Genomic DNA, 21,017 nt, shown 5'->3' on the forward strand with positions numbered 1-21,017 from the left:
ATCTATATATATATAAAACTCACAGCAACAACCATTCCATATCCAATGGAAAGCAAATAAGAGACCAAATTATGTACAAAGTCATCCTCCATGCCGATAGCATAAATTTGGACGGTGTTAAAATGATAAATGGAGAAAGAATAATGGTTTTGGATACTGAAGTAAAGGAGGCGGTGAAATAACATTGATGGTTATTTAATGAGACCAACCACAATAATGGATGACATTGAAGGTTGATAGGTATAAGGAAAAATCATCACTTATACCTACTTTAACTATTATCAATGAAATCAAAATGAATATATATTTTTACGCCGATAGGCCTTCCTTTGGAACAGACTTTCGTCGTCCCTTTGTGTCCCGTGCTGACACGTGGAGAGTTATGCAATTGGCGTTAAGCTGCGGAGAGTTAGCGATTGGCGTTAAGCTGCGGACGACAAGGAAACAGCATACCCTTTCCCGTCGCATCCCGTTCCGTTCCGTCGAGAGACCCACCGCTGGCCCCATTCATGCCGAGCCCTAGGGTAGTAATGGCGCATTCTGTTGCGGTCCCTGTTTTGCGGTTCTGCGGTTTCCGTGCTTCCATGAGCGGGAGCCTTCTTGGATCAAACTACCGGCCGTCTGTCAGGGTATCTTGACCTTGCAAAAACTACGAGCGTAGACCAAGTGTTCCTTCCTGTAAGTGACCAACAAAACATTGATGATTTGAATAGAAAGTTGAATAGGGTAGCAAATGATCTGGAGTCCAGAACCAAAGACAATTCTCGGACAATAAGGGATGTACTGGAGAATGTGTACAGCGATCGGTTCCTGCAATCTTGTGGTGAGATGGACAGGGGATGTCGTCTTCGCGGGTTTGAGACGGTCATCCAGCGTTTGGATATTTTTCCTGTGAATTGTGGGGCACAAGGAGCACATGCTTTTGCTTGATTCGGGACGGGACTCCTTCCAGCAGGCGTCGTTTGAATTTCTAAATGTCCTGGGATTGATCGAGGTTTTTCTCTCACTGGTAATTGGAGTTTTCTTTCAACTATTTTGGGCCCGAGATCAAATGGATTTCCAAATGAAGCTTCCAGAAATTTTATTTTGCTTTCAGGGCTCTCAAATTCGTGTTCTTTTAATCTGAAGCAACAAAATACTTTCTCTTTTCCTTTCATGGTTCTGAAATTTGTGTTTTTTTTTTCTTTTCCTTTCAAAAACAGAGAATTTCAAAATGTTGAAATTTAGTTCAATTCTCGTGATGATTATTAATTTCATGCATTTAATCTTGAAGTCGGTGGATGCGCTCTGCTTTTCCGTGAGTTCAATTCTTGTTTTTTGCCAAAATATGTTTTTTGTGGATTAGTTTTTTCTTCTTTTGCGTTTGATATCGGATGGCACTGATATTTGTTGGTGGTTATTATTTTGTGCAATTGATATTTGACTATCTCTGATTTTTCTCTGGTTGAATTTTCTTGCTTTTATGAATTCCAGTTTTAGGTTTTTAATACTTAATGAAATTTAAGTTTCGTGAAAAAGCTTTTGGCCTTTTCTTTTGTGCACGCAAAGCTCCATTTCATGTAAGTTGTGTAATTGCTTTCATATTTTGCTCAAATTTAGTTTTTTGTTGATACATATAAGTCGCGACTAGTCTCTCTGTGCATTCGATTACTTCATTTTCTTTTGCCATTTTTGTTCGCATGTGGTGTTTAGTTCAAGCCACGAGTGGCATGTGTTAGGGTATGGCCTCTTGCTGGTTGAAATGAGAGGCATATGATTTTTCATATTTACGGAAAGCAGGCGAAAATGCATCGATTAAAGATTCTGATAGAAATTCCAATACGATGTTAACCGTTGGCATAATTGGTTGGATATGGCTGAGTGCATTGGTTAAATATATTTGTGTTTTTTTAATTCCATTGACGGGCTTGACAATACTGGTGCTTAGTATTTGTTTTGAAAGTGCTTCCTTTAAACACCCGAAGCATTCCAATTAGCCCGAATAAATCAGGCACAACCAGTGGCCCGTTCTCACTAGCAAGCAGCCCTCAAGGGGAGGTACATTTCTATCAAAGTTACCCAGTTGTTTCACCTGGTCCCAATTACTTATCTCTGTCTCCAGTGGATTTGAACCTGGGTGGGTAGCTTGACATATCACTGCCTTTGCCCACTGAACCAGGACCCCATTGGCAAGGGAGGGGCTATAGTTTTCGATTGTATGTGAAGGCGTTTACAGTAGAGCCATTTATTTCTGTTTTCATTTAGTTTTACTTCAGATACAACTGAGGCGTAAAAGATCTGTTAGATGGGGTAATAGTTGTCGTCATTTCTGTTGTAACTTGGCACACATCTTTGATTTAAGACCTTTTTCTTTTTAAAATTTTGTTGATGAAATGCACAACTCAGGATACCCACTACACACTTCCCCTCGATCTGTGAGGATCATACTAAGGGCTACACACTTCCCCTCGATTTGTGAGGATCATACTAAGGGCAAACCTGCCAGTTGTAGTTTGGGCAACCTTGTATGGCGGGGACCTCGAGTGAAGTGAGGTCAATATTCGTGGAGGCAGCCAGCCCAGGGACTTGACCCTGTGACCTCCACTGTGACCTCTTTTTTATAATTCACGATACTCAACTACTCAAACTATCCCAATGGGCTATCTTTGAGGTAAGACCTAATTTACAAACTTTGCACATTTGTTATCTGCTGGAGTTTGCCAATACCCATTTTCTAATACTTACTGCCTATCCCATGTTCAAAAATCTTAAGTATTTAATTGATTCATAAAAGCAAAGGTTTTATACATATATACAATCGATTCCATCAATTGGTTGGGATGTGAAAGTTTTACTTATAATGTTTGGTTTCATTTAGAGGCTTGGAACTTTTTACAGTCCTTTATTAACATGCTTGGATTTTGTAAACTCACTTCTTGTTTATTGGATATGATTGAATACTGACTTGTGTTTTTCTAATTGCATTGATATGCATGGCAACTGGAAATTGTTGTTTTCATATTTGATTGTATTGCAAAATTGGCAGTTTTTATCCTACGATATATTAGTGTTTTGGAAGTTGTGTTATTGCTGTATTTGATACTATGATAGGCTTGAGAATTTTTAATTGTATTTTGTGACTTTATCAACAGGTTTGAAATTTTATAATTTATAGATTCTATTGGTTGTCTTGGATGAATTAAATGACAAATTACCATGCTGTTTATCAGGAGATTGACTTTCCCTTGTTTTAACTTTTAACAAAGGGGCCATTTTCTTTGGATAAATAAGTTAAGACTCGAATTTAGCTGCAGCCTGCAGATGATTTGATCTTTTATGTGGGGTCTTTTGCTGGAAATGGCTGTAAGCATAACAAGTGTGTCAGAAGTAGCCTTCAATGACTTGCTATCATGCACTGGCCAAACTGATAGTAAATTGAAATGTATTTGGGACAAGGAATGGATGTGGAAAGGAAAGGGAGATTGTGATTCAGCTTTGGCATTTTCTAGGAGTTACGTTTGCACTCCCACATTGTACTTGTACTGGTTGTATCCTTCAGTCCCATTGACCTATTTATGGTCATTCGTTGGACATTAATAAAATTTTCTTATCTTATCTTATCTAATGTAGTAGCTAAGTGCATCCAAGTGGAGGAAGAGCTGATTATTTTGTTCTGACTGGTTTGAATGAACTTTGATGCAGATATCTAGATTGAGACAACCACATTTTATGGAACTGTGAAAGTCACCTTTCAATGTCATTTGAGTTGTCCTTCATCATCTAACAAGTTTGTTTCCAGAACTGAGTTCATATGGCGTCGGGTTCAATTGAGGGAGATGAAAGATTCGCTAACATGATTCATCGTCAACAATGGCAACAAAAGCAGGAGATGAATGAATTAGTGGAGGCCCAGTCAGTTTCCACTGCTCATGCTGAATTTAGACGAGGTTTAGAGGAGTTTGTTCGGGATCATTTCCATACCTGTATGACTCTTGCTTCCTGCAGTTCTGCTCATGAAAGTGGAATCAATGGGCGTAGAGATTGCATTGATGTTCATCACTTTGATGAGGACCATGATGATGGTGAAGAAGAGGAAGGTGATCAGCTTATACGTAGAAGACGCAGATCTAACATTGAAGAAGATTTAGCCGAGTCTTCTGCAGCAAGAAGACGCCAATCTAGGATCTTGACTAGATGGGCTGCACGACAGGCTCAGGAGATGATCAGAAGTTGTGCTGCTGGATTAATTAATCCAGTTTTGTCTTTGTTTTATTACTTGCATTAAGCTAATAAGCTGTGATTTTCCTGAGCCAGGCGATTTACCTTAATTGTGGTGGCTGCAGCAATGCTGGTTCTGGCATTTCTTGGACTTTGTATGATTTACTACCTGTTTCTAATACCCAAATGCACCATAAGATTGGGACTTCAATTTTATGTCTGAGCATTTGCGCTTATTGAACTTTAAATCTGTTTTCCTTATTATTATTTTTTACTTAATTTTTTGAACTAATCTGATCCCTGTGATTGTTGGTTGGCAGTATTTTCTATTCTTGGACTCAAGACTCTGGTTTACTTGTAAGTTCTATATGTAGAAAAACTTGTTTTTCCCACGAGGATAAAAAATGCATGAAGATATGGTTTGATAAATTAAACCATTAAACATTGTCCTGTTGATTATCTGTTTCTGCTTTGTTTCTCAGTTTGGTACTTGGTGCATGGTTTCTTGTGGCGGGAACATTTATTCTTTGTGGAGTGTTCGTTTTATTAAACAGGTAAGTTGGTTTTATCTCTAAACCCCCGTGGTATTCGTGTCCAAAATATAAGGTGGTCAGCACTTCCAGTAACATATTTGGATTGTCATTGTCAAATACTTGGTTGATATTTTTCCCTTCAAAATAAAAGCCTGTAATGATGTTTTTTCTTGCAGAAAGAAAAACAACAATTAAATTAAAAAGGTTACATTTGATGGATTATTTTTTTGTTCTGCAAAGTTTACCACTATTAAATCTTTGCCTCTTGATATTTTGTTGACATCCAAATAGGCCTTCAGGGTGAAAAAAACCTCCCTTGAAATGTCAATTCTGCTGCTACAATGAATGGTCATTAATATTTTTAATCAATTGAGAATGCCATGAGTGAGATATTTACATTCATTAAGAACTAAATATATGAAAGGGTTCTACATTCATTCATTAGCAGCACTTGCTAATGAAACCTTATCAATTAGTATTACCTGAAAGAAATTAGTTATAGACACCAATGCAATTTGATCAGCCCTTATAATTGGGTTGGATCTCGTTCAAAATGATGAAAGACTTATCCAAAAGGTAGGAAAGGCATATACAAAATACGCATGAATTCTCCCATGAATCTTCCCTTATGTGCCAAAAGGGGAAATATGGAAGAAATTTCCTTTTTGTTCTCTTAGATAACAGTGTGAGATTCTTAGTCTAGGTTCCTCTCTATAGGTTCATTGAGCATGATTTTGATCTAGCTTCCCAGTATTGCTCTTGATCCTTCTTAGATGTAACCTGTAACCATGGGATATTGGCGAGGTAATGTAAGTCTAATGTACGATTAGAATTAGAAAGCACCGATTTGATGAAAGAAAAAAATATTTTGAAATTTTATAACTTGAATACCTCTTGTAGGAAGTCTGCGGTGCCTGCCTTTTCTTTCAGGACATTTGAAACCACAGCTTTCAAAAAATTCCAGCACATTCTCCCTAGGTCCATGGTAGACAATCTGCCCCTCTGATAAGAGTATTATGTCATCAAAGAAATCAAATGTTTCTGGCGCTGGCTGCAACAGAGACATGAGAATTGTTGCATCCATGAGATGGGTAAACTGCTGTAGGCATTTAACTATCTGATACGTGGTCGAGCTGTCAAGTCCTGTCAAGATCTCGTCCATGAAGAGAGTCTTGGTAGGTCCAACAATCATCTCCCCTGATACGTTCTCTAATAACATAATGATATCTAGACTATGTGATTAGTTATATTTTTCTTGTTCTGGCACTGTTTTGGTAGCCTGAGGTATTTATCTATATATTTTTCCAAGCAAAACCTAATATGAACCTGAGGAAAGCTTTGTCACATTTTGGATGGCATTCTTGATAAACCCATCAACATAAACTAGTACACCTGATCAAAAAGCCTTTAATCCAGCACCTGCTATCACAAAAAAGCTTTAATTGACAATGTCCATGGAATTAGATGAATTGAATGGAAAATGTGGACAAATTGTTGAAAAAACATCTGGATGCTGTCACATGATTTGCAGGTCAGTAAACTGGTAAAATGCATTTTGTTGAATATTATTTTTGATAATACCCCATTCATTTTTGATAAAGATAACTGGTTCCTAGTCTGAAAATTAGATTGTCTAATGATAGCTGTAGGTTATGATATCTATACTGTGTGCATATGGATGCCTAAGTATTTTCAGTTGAAAAGCAAAGCTACATACTAATTGTCCATGGCTTAACAAAGATGTTTCTTCAAATGTATCTAGCTTACGGCCATGACAGATCAAAATTAAAGAGAATTTCTTTTGCTCTGCATGATCATCATCTGTAAATACTTCTTCGTGCTCCCAATCATCTCGTGCAAGTTAATTGACCATTCTCAGAGAAAACCAACCACTATTTAGTATTGGGTAGTTAGGTATAGTCTAGAGTTGGGCCCCAAAAATTTTTAGGAGATTGGAAATGCATCACAATGTGATGTTGAATTCGTGTCTGTGAAAGGAATATGTATACATAGTTTTTAGAATAAACTTACTCGACAACTATACCCTACTTTTATGTTGAACCATTTTAGTTTATATTTGTATTAATCATAATACCTCTGGCATAGCTTGTGTCAAACCGTTACTCTTGTTTCCAATGATTCATAAAAAATTACAGATCATAAACAAAGATATTCAATTGGTACAAATGATGTGCAGGCATTGCGAAGTTCCATCTTCCAAATGGTTGTTTGATTATTTTTCCAAACAAAAGTATCTTATTCACTGCAGTGTCCACCTTCAAAAGAGCAGATAAATAATTCCAATTTGCAATCACAAAGGATGATCCAATTTTACTGCAGTGTCCACCTTCAAAAGAGCAGATAAATAATTCCAATTTGCAATCACAAAGGATGATCCGATTTTATGTTGCCTTCCCATGTCAACACTGGCTGCTTCATCATCCCCAAGAATTTTTAGCAGATGCAAGGCATTCCAAAGGGCCTGTCAAGGGGATTCTCTGGACGGGCAGAGTCGGAGCAGAGAAAGATGGTGAAAGAAATAAGAGTGAGGAAATATGACAAGTTGCTGGTAATCAGTATAGAGTATCTCCTGGCACATTTTGTTCACAAAAGTAAGGGTACTTTTGCCCATGGTAATTTGGTTGTGGACCCCTATATTGTGTTTGTGCACCCTCACGCTTGTAGATTTCTGTGGGCTTGTTTTTCTGCATTCAAGGTGGTTCTGTGGTCAGGAAACCTAGAGAGGTCCATGATTTTGTGCTGCAGAACATTTTAGGAGGTAGTAGTTCTGGTAGGATTCTTTCTTATTCCATTGAGGACTGTATCATAACGAGAATCAACCGACAGGGCAACGCAGTTCATGGATGTTATAAGAATTTGACTAGAGTGTGGGAAGATCTGGGAGACATGGTAGTGCAAATACGCTTTTAATTGATACTTCAAATGTGGCCAGGGTTAGAAATCAAGATGGAAATGTCATTTGCCCCATTCCCTACCAATATCATGTGCAGGCTTCTCATGGGCAACTAGAGACCTATCTCTTGCCTTATTTGGAATGTTTGGAATCGGTGCCACGTATTCCTGAATTTATAAATAATTTTCTTGTTTCGCCTGGAAACGGAACTCAGTTGGCAACGGTCTCAATTCGAAGAGGGCAAGGTTATTCCACCACAGAGTCATGGAATTTTAAACAACTGGAATATGTTTCCGAGCAGTGTAACTGAAACTTCTAATTCTCAGTTGCATTAATTTAATACTCAATGCCTTGGGATTAGTAATACTGCCCAACATTTTCCCATTACAAGAACAAACATCTCATTCTCGCAGTCAGTTCCACCTGCTGCTAACTTCGGTATTTTTGAAATGTATCACGGACTCTCGTCAAGCGTATTCTTGGGTTTCAATGATCATATACAGACTTATAGCAACATTAATTATACGAGGGAACTTATTAAGCTGAGTGATGACAATATGAAATATGCGAGGTAACTAAATCGGGGGAACGTTGATTTGCATAACGTGGCCTGTGAGAAGGAAAAATTGGAAAAGACGCTGCAAGAAAGGGAGGACTGTCTACAAAAAGCGGTAGATGCCTTAAAGAAAGTAACTGAAGAAAAGAAAAAGGCAGAAGAGAAAAACGCTGACATATCAAAAACATTTGTAGAAAGGGGTAGGGCTTTGAAACAGGTGAAACTGGAGAAGAACTTAGCAATAAAACAGAGAGAAAACATTATTTGTTCTTTGCGAGGAACTGTCTAAGTTCTGCAAGAAAAGTTAGGAAGCTTTGAGAAGAAAGAGAGAGAAAAATATTTGTCAAGATGGAAGCTGAGAAAGAAACGGCTCAAGTTCAATCTACTTTGACAACTATCACTGAACTGAAACGAGAAGAAAACTGTATTCTCTCTTTCCTCAGTTGTTTCTTCAAGAGTGAAGCGACCAGCGTCCGTCAACACTAGTAGTCTTTTGTTAGTTTGATGTTTATGTCTTGTTATCAGAAATCATATAAATTATCTTTTTTCCTTGCATCAAAATGTTTTATTCATTTTATAAGAGCTTTCAAATGTCTAAAGATTGACAATTGAAAACTGAAAATGCAGCTCTCTTGCTTGTGGACACATGTTTGGCATGTCTTGTATTAGAAAGTGGCTTCAGCGACATGTGAATAACATTGGCAAGGTAAGATTATTCAACCTCGCAATTGTTGATTTCCATGGTCTTGATGTTAAGTGAGCTGGTAAGGCTATGAACTTTTTCAAAAAGATTAAGTTTCTATGTTTTTGTTGCAACCAAATCTTGGGAATTGTAATTTTCTATTTCTGTAAATGTGTAGTGTCCGCAATGCAATAACAAAGCTGAGCTGGATGACATCAGAATTCTTTATGCCCCAGTTATAGCTGTCACTGCTCAACAATAGTGGCAGATCAGTCGTCTTTGTTGCAATACCCACAGTTTCTAGTAGTGTCCACAATGCAATAACAAGGCTGAGCTGGATGACATCAGAATTCTTTATGCCCCAGTTATAGCTGTCACTGCTCAACAATAGTGGCAGATCAGTCGTCTTTGTTGCAATACCCACAGTTTCTATCATCAAGAGACAGCTGAAGATAATATTTTAAAGGCATTAGAAGGCTACTCCCTCCCCAATTCCCATAAATATTTGTTTGGTGAAGGGTAAAGGCTCTGACAGAAAGGAAACCTTGTGAAATTCTAAGGCTCTTTTAATTTTTGTAATGCACCTAAACATCATTTGCTTTCTAATTTTGTATCAGTAACACGATGCTTATCAAAGAAGCACAAAGCATTAGACTAAAAGAACAAAAAGTTAAACAGACAAAAGCTAATTACAAATCTGGATCATTTCCGCCTTACCTGGGGAAATTGTTACCAAATTTTGTTGATTTTAAAAAGATCTACCCTTTTTCAATGAAGGATGTAATAGTCTTAGGTTCTTGGTATGGATCTGCATGCTTTGTACTATTAAGCATCGACAAACATCTTCTAATGTGAAATGCTGTAATAGTCTTAGGTTCTTTGTGTGGACCCGCATTTTTTGTATTAATAATCATAAACAAACATCTTCAATGTGAATATTAATAATGGACAAACATTTTCTAATGTGAAATGCTTGAACTAGGGAAATAACACTTTATCTTGTTAAAGATATATTTGAAGCAGAAGCAGTAGTGCAAATGATATCATGAGAAACAAGCATGTGGAGGTTAAAGAGATTTGAAGCAGAAGCACTACTGCAAATGATATCATGAGAAACATGCATGTGCAGGTGAGTAAAGTTCTTCATCAAAGCAACATGAGCATTTGAAAGTAGGAGTTGTTAAATGTTCTATGTTTTTGTCTTCTCTTTTTTTGATATATTTTTTGAATGGGATGCATCCAAGCATTGAAATTTCAGAAGTTGGGCTTATTGTGCATATGAAATGGCATGTGTTCATGCTTTTGAAATTTTACTCAGAGAAAAGAAAAGATGGATTTGGTATTGCATATGAATGAGATGTATTCTTCATATATGCTTGGCCATCTATAGAGGTTTCTTGATTTTGGGTAATTAACTTACTCTAAAATGAAATAAGACATTCAATGTGTTCCTGAAAATTAATTGCACAATGATCCAGTCCAAGAAAACAAGGTTTTCCACAAACCAATTAACTCTTCTAAAAAAATTTAACAATTTCAATTTAATAATCCTATCGGCCTCTCTTTGTACCTTTTGGGACAATTGCTAGTATATAAAGCTATCGTAAAATGTTATATTTGAAAAATAAATGTATCATAAAACGTTATATCTGAAGGATAAAAACAATCACAATAAATTATACTTTAAAATTTTATAAAAGTTTGATCTGCAATTCGGTTAATGAAGGGAACTTTGAAAAATAAATTTATTATAAAACGTTATAGGTGAAGGATAAAAACAATCACAATAAACTATACTTTATAATTTTATAAAAGTTTGATCTGCAATTTGGGTAATGAAGGGAACAATGAAATTGAGAGCTTAATGAATTCTTCATCGATAGCAAAGTTGTATTTCTCTTTAATCTCTAAATTGAGGTGCTTCGAGTTACCAAAAAGAAGCCTCTCTCTTTAACATCCATGTGCTCCCTTGTGAGTAAACAAGTATCTTTAAAAAAAATATAATTAACTTTTTATAATGTAATTTTTTTAATTATATTTTATAATAAATTAATTATTATTTTTTCAATAAAATATTATAAATATAATTATCATCATTTTAATCCTTATATTTATATATAATGATTTTACTAGTAAAATTTGATTAATTTTAATTAATAATTTATTATTATATTTTTTAATTTATAATTAAAAATAAAAAATAAAAAAATCTAATATTTTATTTTATTTTCAACTAAAAATTACATGAAAAATTTTATAAACAGGTTAAGCCCCACCTTAGACATTGACTCAACAAGTCAATTTAGTTCATTGAATCCTTCATGCAAAGTTGTATTTCTCTCTAATGCTCAAAATAAGATCTTCAACCCACTAATCTCCTTAACCTTTAGGGCTCCACTTACAATTAAACAAGTAATTCTTCTTTTTATGTTCATAAACTTTTAATTCATTTTTTTTAACTTTAAATTTCTTTTTTCGAGTTTACATGTCTATTATTCACCCTGCTACAGGGAGGGTAGCACAAGATTCAAGCCCAAGATCTCCGATTTGGTGAGACTTCATTCCACGACCATCACCATTTGAGCTACCCCAAGTGGACTAACATTTTGACAAAGTCAAATTATATAAAATATAAAAATAAAAATAAAATAAAATTTTAAAAATATTAATGTAATGTAAACATTTTCACTGTAAAAAAAAATACCCTATAAAATAAAAACTAAAATAAAAATGGCCCATGGTATTGATCCATGGTATTGAGAACCCATGGTATTGACCTATGGTATATATGTGGAATGTAACCTATTTAAAGGGGGAAATTAAACCAATCTAGATCCATCTTAACTCTGGATCTACCAAGAGAGGGATCAAATCTCGTTTCACTCTAAAAGAGGTTTGCATGTCAAGAGATTTGATCCCTATGGGCACTTGGTAGATCCATAGTTATCTAGGTCGGTTGTATTATATAATTAATTGTCTTGTGCTCTCCAATTCATTAGGATAGAAATATTGTACAATGTAATATAATGTAAACATTTTGAGTCAATCTAAATAAAATAAAAATAACCTTATATTAAAATAAAAATAACTTTAAACCAAAATAATAAAAATTATTATTATTAAGATAAACTTGACTTGGACAAGTTACTTATGGTTTTTGAACTCCAAGTTTATGAGAACCCATGGTATTCATGTGGAATATAGCATATTTAAAGGTAGAAATTAAACTAGACTAATCCATCTTATATAATGTAAATGTTTTGAGTCAATCTAAATAAAATAAAAATAACTTTAAACCAAAATAACAAAAATTATTACTATTAAGATAAACTTGACTTGGACAAGTTACCTATGGTTTTTGAACTCCAAGTTTATGAGAACTCATGGTATTCATGTGGAATATAGCATATTTAAAGGTAGAAATTAAACCAGACTAATCCATCTTAACTCTGAATCTATCCAGCATTGAGAGGGATCAAATATCTATAGATGCAAACATATTTTAGAGTGAAAAGCATACACACTCTACCACCTCTGGTTTTGAATATGTGACACATGCTCTTTACCATTAAGCCCACTCAAGCTGTATAATTATAATCCATTTAAACCATACTAGATTCATATTAATTAAGGATCTACCAAATTCCCAAAGGGATTAAATCCCTTGATATGCAAACCTCGTTTAGAGTGAAAATAGATTTGATTCCACTTGGCACTTGGTAAATTTGTAGTTAAGATGGATCTAGGCTCATTTATTACTATCATGAGATTTGATTCCACTTGGCACTTGGTAAATTTGTAGTTAAGATGGATCTAGGCCCATTTATTACTATCATTATGACATCGAGAGGAACTCTACAACTTGTAAGACTTTATATAATGCAATGTTATGTTGACTCGATCAACAATAAAATTAAAAAAATAAATTAAACGTTATGTAATTTTATACTATGTTCACTGGGCCAACATTAAAATTAAATAATAATAATAATAATAATAATTACATATAAGCTTGACATAGTTCATGGTATGTGTCCATGGTATTGCATAAACCATGGTATTTGTTATGATGAAGACTATTTAAAAACTTGAACAAATCTATTATAGAATGCAAAAGTGATATTTAGATCCATCTTAACTCCATATTTAACCTTTTTTTGATCCTTGGTAAGTCTAAATTTAATATAAATCCAAGCCAGTTATTAATAATTTTAAAATTATATATTTATTTTCATTATCAATAAAACATTTTAAAAATAACCGTTATCATTTTTAAACATTATATTTATATAATATTTTTTATAAAGTTTTTAATAATACAATTCAATTTTCAATAATAATTATATTATATTTTTTATAAAGTTTTTAATAATACAATTCAATTTTCAATAATAATTATATTTTAATTTTGGAAGTTCAAATGATTTTAAAATCATTTATTTATTTTCATTATCAATAAAACATTATAAAAATAACCATTATCATTTTTAAACATTATATTTATATAATATTTTTTATAAAGTTTTTAACAATACCATTCAATTTCAATAATAGTTATATTTTAATTTTGGAAGTTCAATTAACCAATTATTTAGTAACAAAATTATGTAAAAATGTAGATATACTAATACTATTATTATATAGAATAATAATAATATTGTTTTTAATATTATTATAGATATTAATTTAGTAGCATATATGCACAAACTCTATTCTATTTGGTTTTGAATTTGTGATTTTTTAAGTGCTCTTAACTATTCTTATTAGAGTTGGACATTCTATTTGGACCTTTTATTTGATTTTACAAAATAAATTATGACATTTTCTTCTTTTTATTAGTTTGGTTGATTTAATTAATTTATTAAGGAGTAATTTATAGTTGACTTCTTTAATCTAGATTTTTTTTTTCCTCTCTTCTTTATTTTTGGGTGAAGTTAAATTTTTCTTTTGAATATTTAACGTGATACAAATTTCCTTATTCTAGTTTACTTCGGTCTACCACTAGGGAAACTAGACTAGTGACAAAATCTTAAACTCTTAAACATGTGAGTGTGAGGTCCAAAATCAAAATTAAAATATACAAGAAGAGAAGGATGATACAAACTTCTTTTGGAATGCAAAACTTGAAAAAAGTTTTGCATCTCTAGAAATTTAATGCATCTCCAGAAATTTGATTCATCTATATGTTTGGTAAATCTAAAATTAAAATAAATATTCTAGTTCCTAATAATAGTATTTACATTTATATAAATTTCACATATCTATTATATATATATAATTAAATTTTTGATAATAAATATAGTTTTATAGATTTGTGTTTGACATATTTTAATATTTTTTCAATTCTTATATGTATATATAATTTTTTTTAAATTTAATTCTTTAATATGATGTGCATTTTATGTGTTTATGAGAGAAAGAATGTATTGTAAGTATTAAATTTTTATGTTTATTACGTGTAAATATTAAATTTTTTATATGTTTATTAATTATATGTTTTGAAATATCATGGTTCCAATAATAATTATTTAAATTTATTTAATGTGATATACATAATTCCTTTTTTGTAATTTTATTAATAAAAATAAAATTACGATATAAAAATTAAATTGAAGTAAATATTGATTTTATTACATTTTTATTGAACCGATAATATGTTTTATTATTATTATTTGGTATTGTCTAAATATGCTACTTTTTGGAATTTTTTTTGTCAGATTCAGACAATTTTTTTTGGGCCAAATCTGTAGAAATTCCTTATATATTCAAACTGCAGATTGTAATATGCTTAAACAATTGACTTGAATCTACTCTACTCATCAGCAGAAACAATAAAAGGTCGATGAAATCATGAAGCATAAAAGAGAAAGAATTCAATCACACATAACACCTTAATTTTCTAGGGATAGCCACAACTAAAAACCCCTGCTATATGTATATTGCATTAATAAGAAAATATGAGAAGATTACAATGCTTTGCTCAAGCTTGAGCAACATCTGCACTATCTCTCACTGCTTCCTAGACAAGCTCAAGCCAATACTTAGCCAATTATGTTGCGTGCCAAGCTCCTATTTCCTTGCGCATTTTCCTAGGGAATTAGCCCATATTTAATTGGGAAATTCCTCAATTATGAATTGTGCAATCCTCATAGGTCTTCCTTTGATTGTATGCACCACCTGTACAATTCAGATGATTATACAATTGATAGTACACTGTCCCTGAACTCCAATCTCAACTGGGTATTTCTTTGACTTGACATGCATGAGTTAATTATGAGTGAATCTTCAGTTTACTAGTTGAGCAGTGTAGGTTACACCCCACTACTATAGCTTACACCTACTTCAGGTTACACCCCACTACTGGATCTCCCACTAATTCCTCCATCAGTGGTAACTAGTTTATCTTAATTTATCTCAGTTAAACTAAATTAAATAATTACAACTCAAAAGAATTCAACCTAGGCCCCTAAAATTTAGGAACCACTCTACATGACTCTAGATAGACTCCCAACTCGAATTAACTAAACCAAGTAAGTCAAATTAACTTAGTTAACTATTATAAGTGGCTATGAGAATTAGAATTACAATTTAATTCCTAATTTAATACAAGAAAAAAAATAAATTAGGATTTTTCTTGATGTTATTGTTAACATTTCTTGTTGCTATTTTCAACAAAATCTTAATTTTTGTTGTTTAAAATAGGTTTTTTACTGCATATGTGGATTCAATGCCCAAAAACTTTTGGGGCACTCAGATTGTAAAGAGCTTACAAATAAAACTCGTGATTCTAAGAGATCTCTCTAGGATTCTAGACTAATTAGACCAAAAAATATGTCAGAAAACCTTCCAAAATGTAGAACAAATAGACTAAAGTTGATCAATTTCAGTTTAAAGGAGTTTATAAGATTAATTGTTCGTGTGGAAAGTGCTACATTATGGAGACTGGTCGGTCAGTCAACATAAGACGCAATGAACATGGGGCTGACATAAAGAAAGAAAGAATTCACTCTTTTGCTCTTGCAGAGCAATCATAAAAAACTATGTACCACCTATGCCTTGAAAACACTGAAATTATTTCTCAGGAAGAGCGTTATTTCAAACGCAAGTTTAGGGAAGCTTTGGAGATCATCAAACATCCTGCCAATATTAATAGAGATAGAGGGGCCGGGATTAGCAATAGTTAGATATCATTAATCTCAATCATTTAACTTCTTCTTCTACCCTCTGAATACTCTCCCTCTTGATGTCCATTCACACACCTCCTCTTCTTTTGTTTTCTCCCTTTTCTTTTTTTTTTCTTTCCCCCTTGTTCTATATTAGTATCTTATCATTATCTCATATTCCTCCTCTCCTTTTAGTCGTGCTCTCTTCCTTGCCCCCTCCCCCTCCTTTGTATATGTTGCTTCTTTAATTCATTATTATTCTTTATCATCTATTTATTATTCATCTTTTATATTTTAATGATTTATTTCATTTTAATTTTTAGTCATTGCTTGATTTTATTCTTCCTTAACCCTTTCCCTTTTTTTTTTAAATTTTCCCTTATTTTATTGCTGGGTTTTTATTATTTTATTATGCCTTTCTTATTCAATTAATTTGTTTTCTTATTCAATTAATTTGTTTTGTTTTGTTTTGGTTGTCTTGTGTAGATTCTTATTTTTATTATTTATTGTAATATTATTATTATTTTATCTTATTCTTATTTTTATTTTTAAATGATTTTAATTTTAGTTTTATTGATTCTAATTTATTTTTGACCTATTTTATTTTAGTATTGGTTTTGTTTTTGTTTTTGTTTTTGTTTTGTTTTTTATTAGTATTATTTAATCTTTATTGTTTTTATAGATTGATTGTCTGTCTTTTAAATTGTTTGTTTGTTTGTTTTTTTTTCTTATTCTTTAATTATTATAGAGCCAACCCTCAATTGTATCTCTCTTCCCTTCCTTACCCTATTTATACCTTCATCATTTTTGCTCTTCTTCTTTCATCGTGGTTGTCCTGATGATGAGTCCAGTTGGTGACTTGAAATGTAGACCTTAAAAAATGACACCTATGGATCCTAATCTGAAATTTCACTCTTCAAATTCTAACCACAAAAGTCTCCAAACAACAAGACTACAACTTGTTATTTTTTATTTAATGCTTCATTTTGCATGCCACTACAACATCTCCCTTATACTCTGTTGTAAAACGTCTTTCTATGCAATAAAAGAACTAGATAAAAACATTAGAGAAACAAAAAATATTCATAAGGAATATGATGAGTTTGAAGGATTGACCTCAATTGACTCTTTTCCTTGTCGATAGGACCTTCCTAGGTTCGGTGGTAGGCCTAGATGTTCTTCAATCCTTTGCAAGTGGTAGTCCAAAGTCTTCATGTGGATTTGGAGCTCATCAAGCATCAACATGATCTCCTCCTTAGCTTCATTCCAATCAAGTAGAACCAATCCCCACAATTTTTTCATATGCCAATAAAGATCCACTATGTGCATATATTGATTGTGACGATCACATGTATGACTCATGTCGAGAATTCATGTTGCCACCTCCAATATAATATTCATATTCAACAAACATCCACATTCACCAATTATTTCTCATTCAACATCACTCAACCCAGTTAGAATAACCCGAGGATTCTGGGAGTGATAATGTTTTGTTGAGAACTTTGCATGTTGATGAGTCCAAACTCCTCCTTTGGCCTTCTAGTATGTGGTGGCTCGTTTATAGTGTGCATGTTGTCAAGGCATCCTCCACACTGTTAATTATAACCACAACTTAGTGTCCCAAGAATGAGTAACAAGCATAGTGGAATTGCATAAGGAACTAGTGGAGTGGAGAGCAATCCTTGCAACTATCTTCCAAATGGAGAGGGGTAGAATGTCAAGGGCGTTGAGAAGCCAGGCTGGGCTTAAGGAGATTGAGAGAGGAAAGCATAACAAAAACTCAACTCATAGAGTGAAACTGAATAGGGAAAAAAAACCAGGAAAAGCAGCAAGAGAACTGAAGAGGCTTGATGGACGTGCAAAAGTGGTTGGCTAGGCAAATGCATAAAAAATGATGAATCGAAGCACATTATAGACATTAGTTCAAGGATCATAATGACTAGATATGTTAACGAAGCTCCATTACCTCCTTTTGGACAACGATTGCCAGAGTAAAACGATAGTGACCATATACAACTATACCCAAACAAGATGCTCTAATTAATTATTAAATAGAGTTTGACATATCCCCACTTTCTATTATAAAGTAAAATGGCTAACCAACTTTTCCCTTATCCCTTCCCCACTTTTTCTCTTTTCTTGATTTGAAAAAAAATAAAATAACTCCATTGACTTTTATAATAATAATAATAATAATATAATTTAAGTGTATTAAAGGAATTAGTTCTTTTTAATGTGAAATATTAGACTCGTATCTATTAGTCTTTAACAATGCAGTGAAAACTTTAAAAATCATGTATTCGACTTTTGAAACACTTTTGTGCTTGCCAAAGCTCTACGGATGACTGTCCCTTCACCCTAAAGTGAATTACATCCTAATGATACCAACACACCAAATTAATGATTGGAGGCACTCTCGTTTCCAACAACCCTTTTGTTCAACTACCCCACATGGTACAAGTAGTGACTTCTGTACACTAACATGACAATCTACCATTTTTAATATCATTAAATTGGTAGTTGTATTTCATCGCCTTCTCAACTGTATTTTTAAATAAGTCCTGAATGGTAGCGACATTAAATAAACCTAATATTCAAAAGAGAGTGATTGAGTTAAACAAAATAATTTTAAATATTTTATGATTTATTAAAATAATTTTATACAATATATTAAATAATATTTATTTCTGTGATTTAGGTTTAAATTGTTGAGAAATTTTTGGCAGTAATTATATAAGAAAAAATTTGTCGACTCATTTCGAACCAATCAGTGTGGTTCATTCATAGTACAAGATCTTGTCTTATTAATGTTTCGAACCAATCAGTATGATTCATCAACAATACAAGATCTTGTCTTATCGATGGTTCAAACCAATCATTGTGATTCATCGACAATACAAAATCTTGTCCTATTGATGAATCACACTTATGGATTCGAAACACATCGACAAAACTTCTCTTATATAATCACTGTGGAAAATTTCTCAATAAAATTTTCAATATTTAGATTAAAAAATTGTAATTAAAAAATTTCAGATTCGTTGTATTTATCATTTTCTTTTTTCTTTCAAAAATCAGGTTGACGTGAGTGGTTACTATGATGGCTACACGGAGAAAGTGTTGTTCCTGATTACGAAACGTGATGTTGAAACTATCCCATTGTTGGTTTGGCGAAATTCTATGACCTACTCAAGGGATCTATATTCAAAAGTTATTTGGCATTTGGTTTATTAGAGAGTCGTTTATTATTATGACGCTGATTATTTGACAATATTAATGTAGAATTAATATAAAATAACACGTTTATATGATGCTATAATTTAATATTATTTTTTAATATTTATGTTTTATAATTGAGGCTTATGTTATTTGAATTTGGTTGATTTTTTTTAATGTAATGTGTTGAGTCAACGCGTGTAATTAATCATTCACACCAATAAAAGATGATAATAAAATACATTTATATTTTCAACAAGAAAAGATCTTCGTTGATGGATATTTTCTTCAATATCTGCGCTTTTTTCGAAGATATTCCTACTCCCTCCCCTTTGTCAAATATGTCTCAAGTTTCACCTCCTCAAAGGATGTCTTCCTCTCTGCCAAGGGCTTTTTTTGATGGGGCCGAATAGAAAGGTATGTGCGGCTGCGGTTTTCATATAGTGCCTGACAAAGGATGTTCTTTCTCCATTCATTGGAACGGAGGAAGAGGGACCAACATGATGGCAGAAGCGATGGCCCTCTCTGGTCTCTTGTGTTTTTGTCTCTTTTTAGATCTCCATGATGTCTCTATATATGGTGACTCCCAAGTGCTAATTAATTTTGTTGTCGGAAAAAATTCCATCTCAAAATCTCATCTCGCTGGCTGGTTGGATCAGATCCGTTTTTTATGGAACTCTTTAAATGGTGTTTCTATCAATCACATTCGCAGGGAGCTAAACCAAGAAGCCGACTGTCTTTCTAAAAAAGGCCTTTTGGAGGATCCGGAGTTGTGGCACTTACAGGTTTTCTCAGATGGCATAAATATCTGCATACAGGACTTTCTCCCTCCTTTCTATTAGTCATCAATTTTCATATGTATTATTTCTGTTTTTATATTTGCTGTTCCTTCAACAGTCGAAAGGTTTTATACTCCATATGCTATGAGATTTTTGGGTATTATGTACAGGTCCTTTCTTCCCGCTGATCTTTTCCTGGTTATGGCAGTCAGTTTAAGTTTATCTCAATTATCCTGGCGAAGGATGATATGGTTCCTCTGATCTAGTTTTTTTGTTCTTGAACATATCCAATATATGCTGATCTATGATCCACTGATAATCGGAGTCTATGTCTTTCTAGTTTTTGTCGAACTGTTTGCTTTTTCTGAAGCAACATATGTATATCCTATCTATTTTGTACCATGCAGACTCTTTTATATCTCTTATATAAATAATATTACGCTTTTTCTGCCCTGAAAAAAATACATTTATTGGTTCGAAATTTCAATTTTGGCCCATTTTTTTAATATACATTTATTTATATATATATATATTTGATGGGAAATTATATAGATGAATATTTTAAAACAATGTTAATTTTTTTATTTCTATTTATATATAAAAGTATCATGGAAAATACATAAATTATTTATTTGTAATAAATTTTTAATAATATTTTTTTGTTTACTAGTTTGTGTGAGTTCTGAGATGATTATATGATTAACTTATGGTTTGAGTAGTTATGACCCAAGGTATTTATGTCGTCAAAATCATTCAAGAATCGCATTCCGCCTAGGCCATACCAACCCTTAGTATAGCTAGATTTTTTCCCACATAGTTTCCAAATAGTGACCTTTACACCACAAAATGCCTTAATAGTTAATAATGTAAATTCACATTAATAGTTAATAATGATTTAAATGGAATAACTATGGTAACTATTGAAGTAAATAATAAGTTAAAAATAAATAAATTGGAAAAACATATATGTTTAT

General features: G+C 32.9%; 1 long non-coding RNA gene across 1 annotated transcript; it reads left to right on the forward strand.

Moving 5' to 3' along the window:
- Window positions 1-4,216: 4,216 nt before the first annotated feature.
- LOC149166434 (uncharacterized) lies at window positions 4,217-10,067 on the forward strand. The gene is made up of 5 exons (XR_016260859.1): window positions 4,217-4,352; window positions 4,518-4,554; window positions 4,680-4,751; window positions 8,828-8,906; window positions 9,061-10,067. It is a non-coding gene; the product is annotated as an uncharacterized LOC149166434 (long non-coding RNA).
- The last annotated feature ends 10,950 nt before the right edge of the window (window positions 10,068-21,017 follow it).

This window comes from Pinus tabuliformis, chromosome 5_1, assembly GCF_031772625.1.
Source record: "Pinus tabuliformis cultivar Carrire ecotype Pingquan chromosome 5_1, CPIR1, whole genome shotgun sequence".
In the NCBI taxonomy this organism is placed as follows: domain Eukaryota; kingdom Viridiplantae; phylum Streptophyta; class Pinopsida; order Pinales; family Pinaceae; genus Pinus; species Pinus tabuliformis.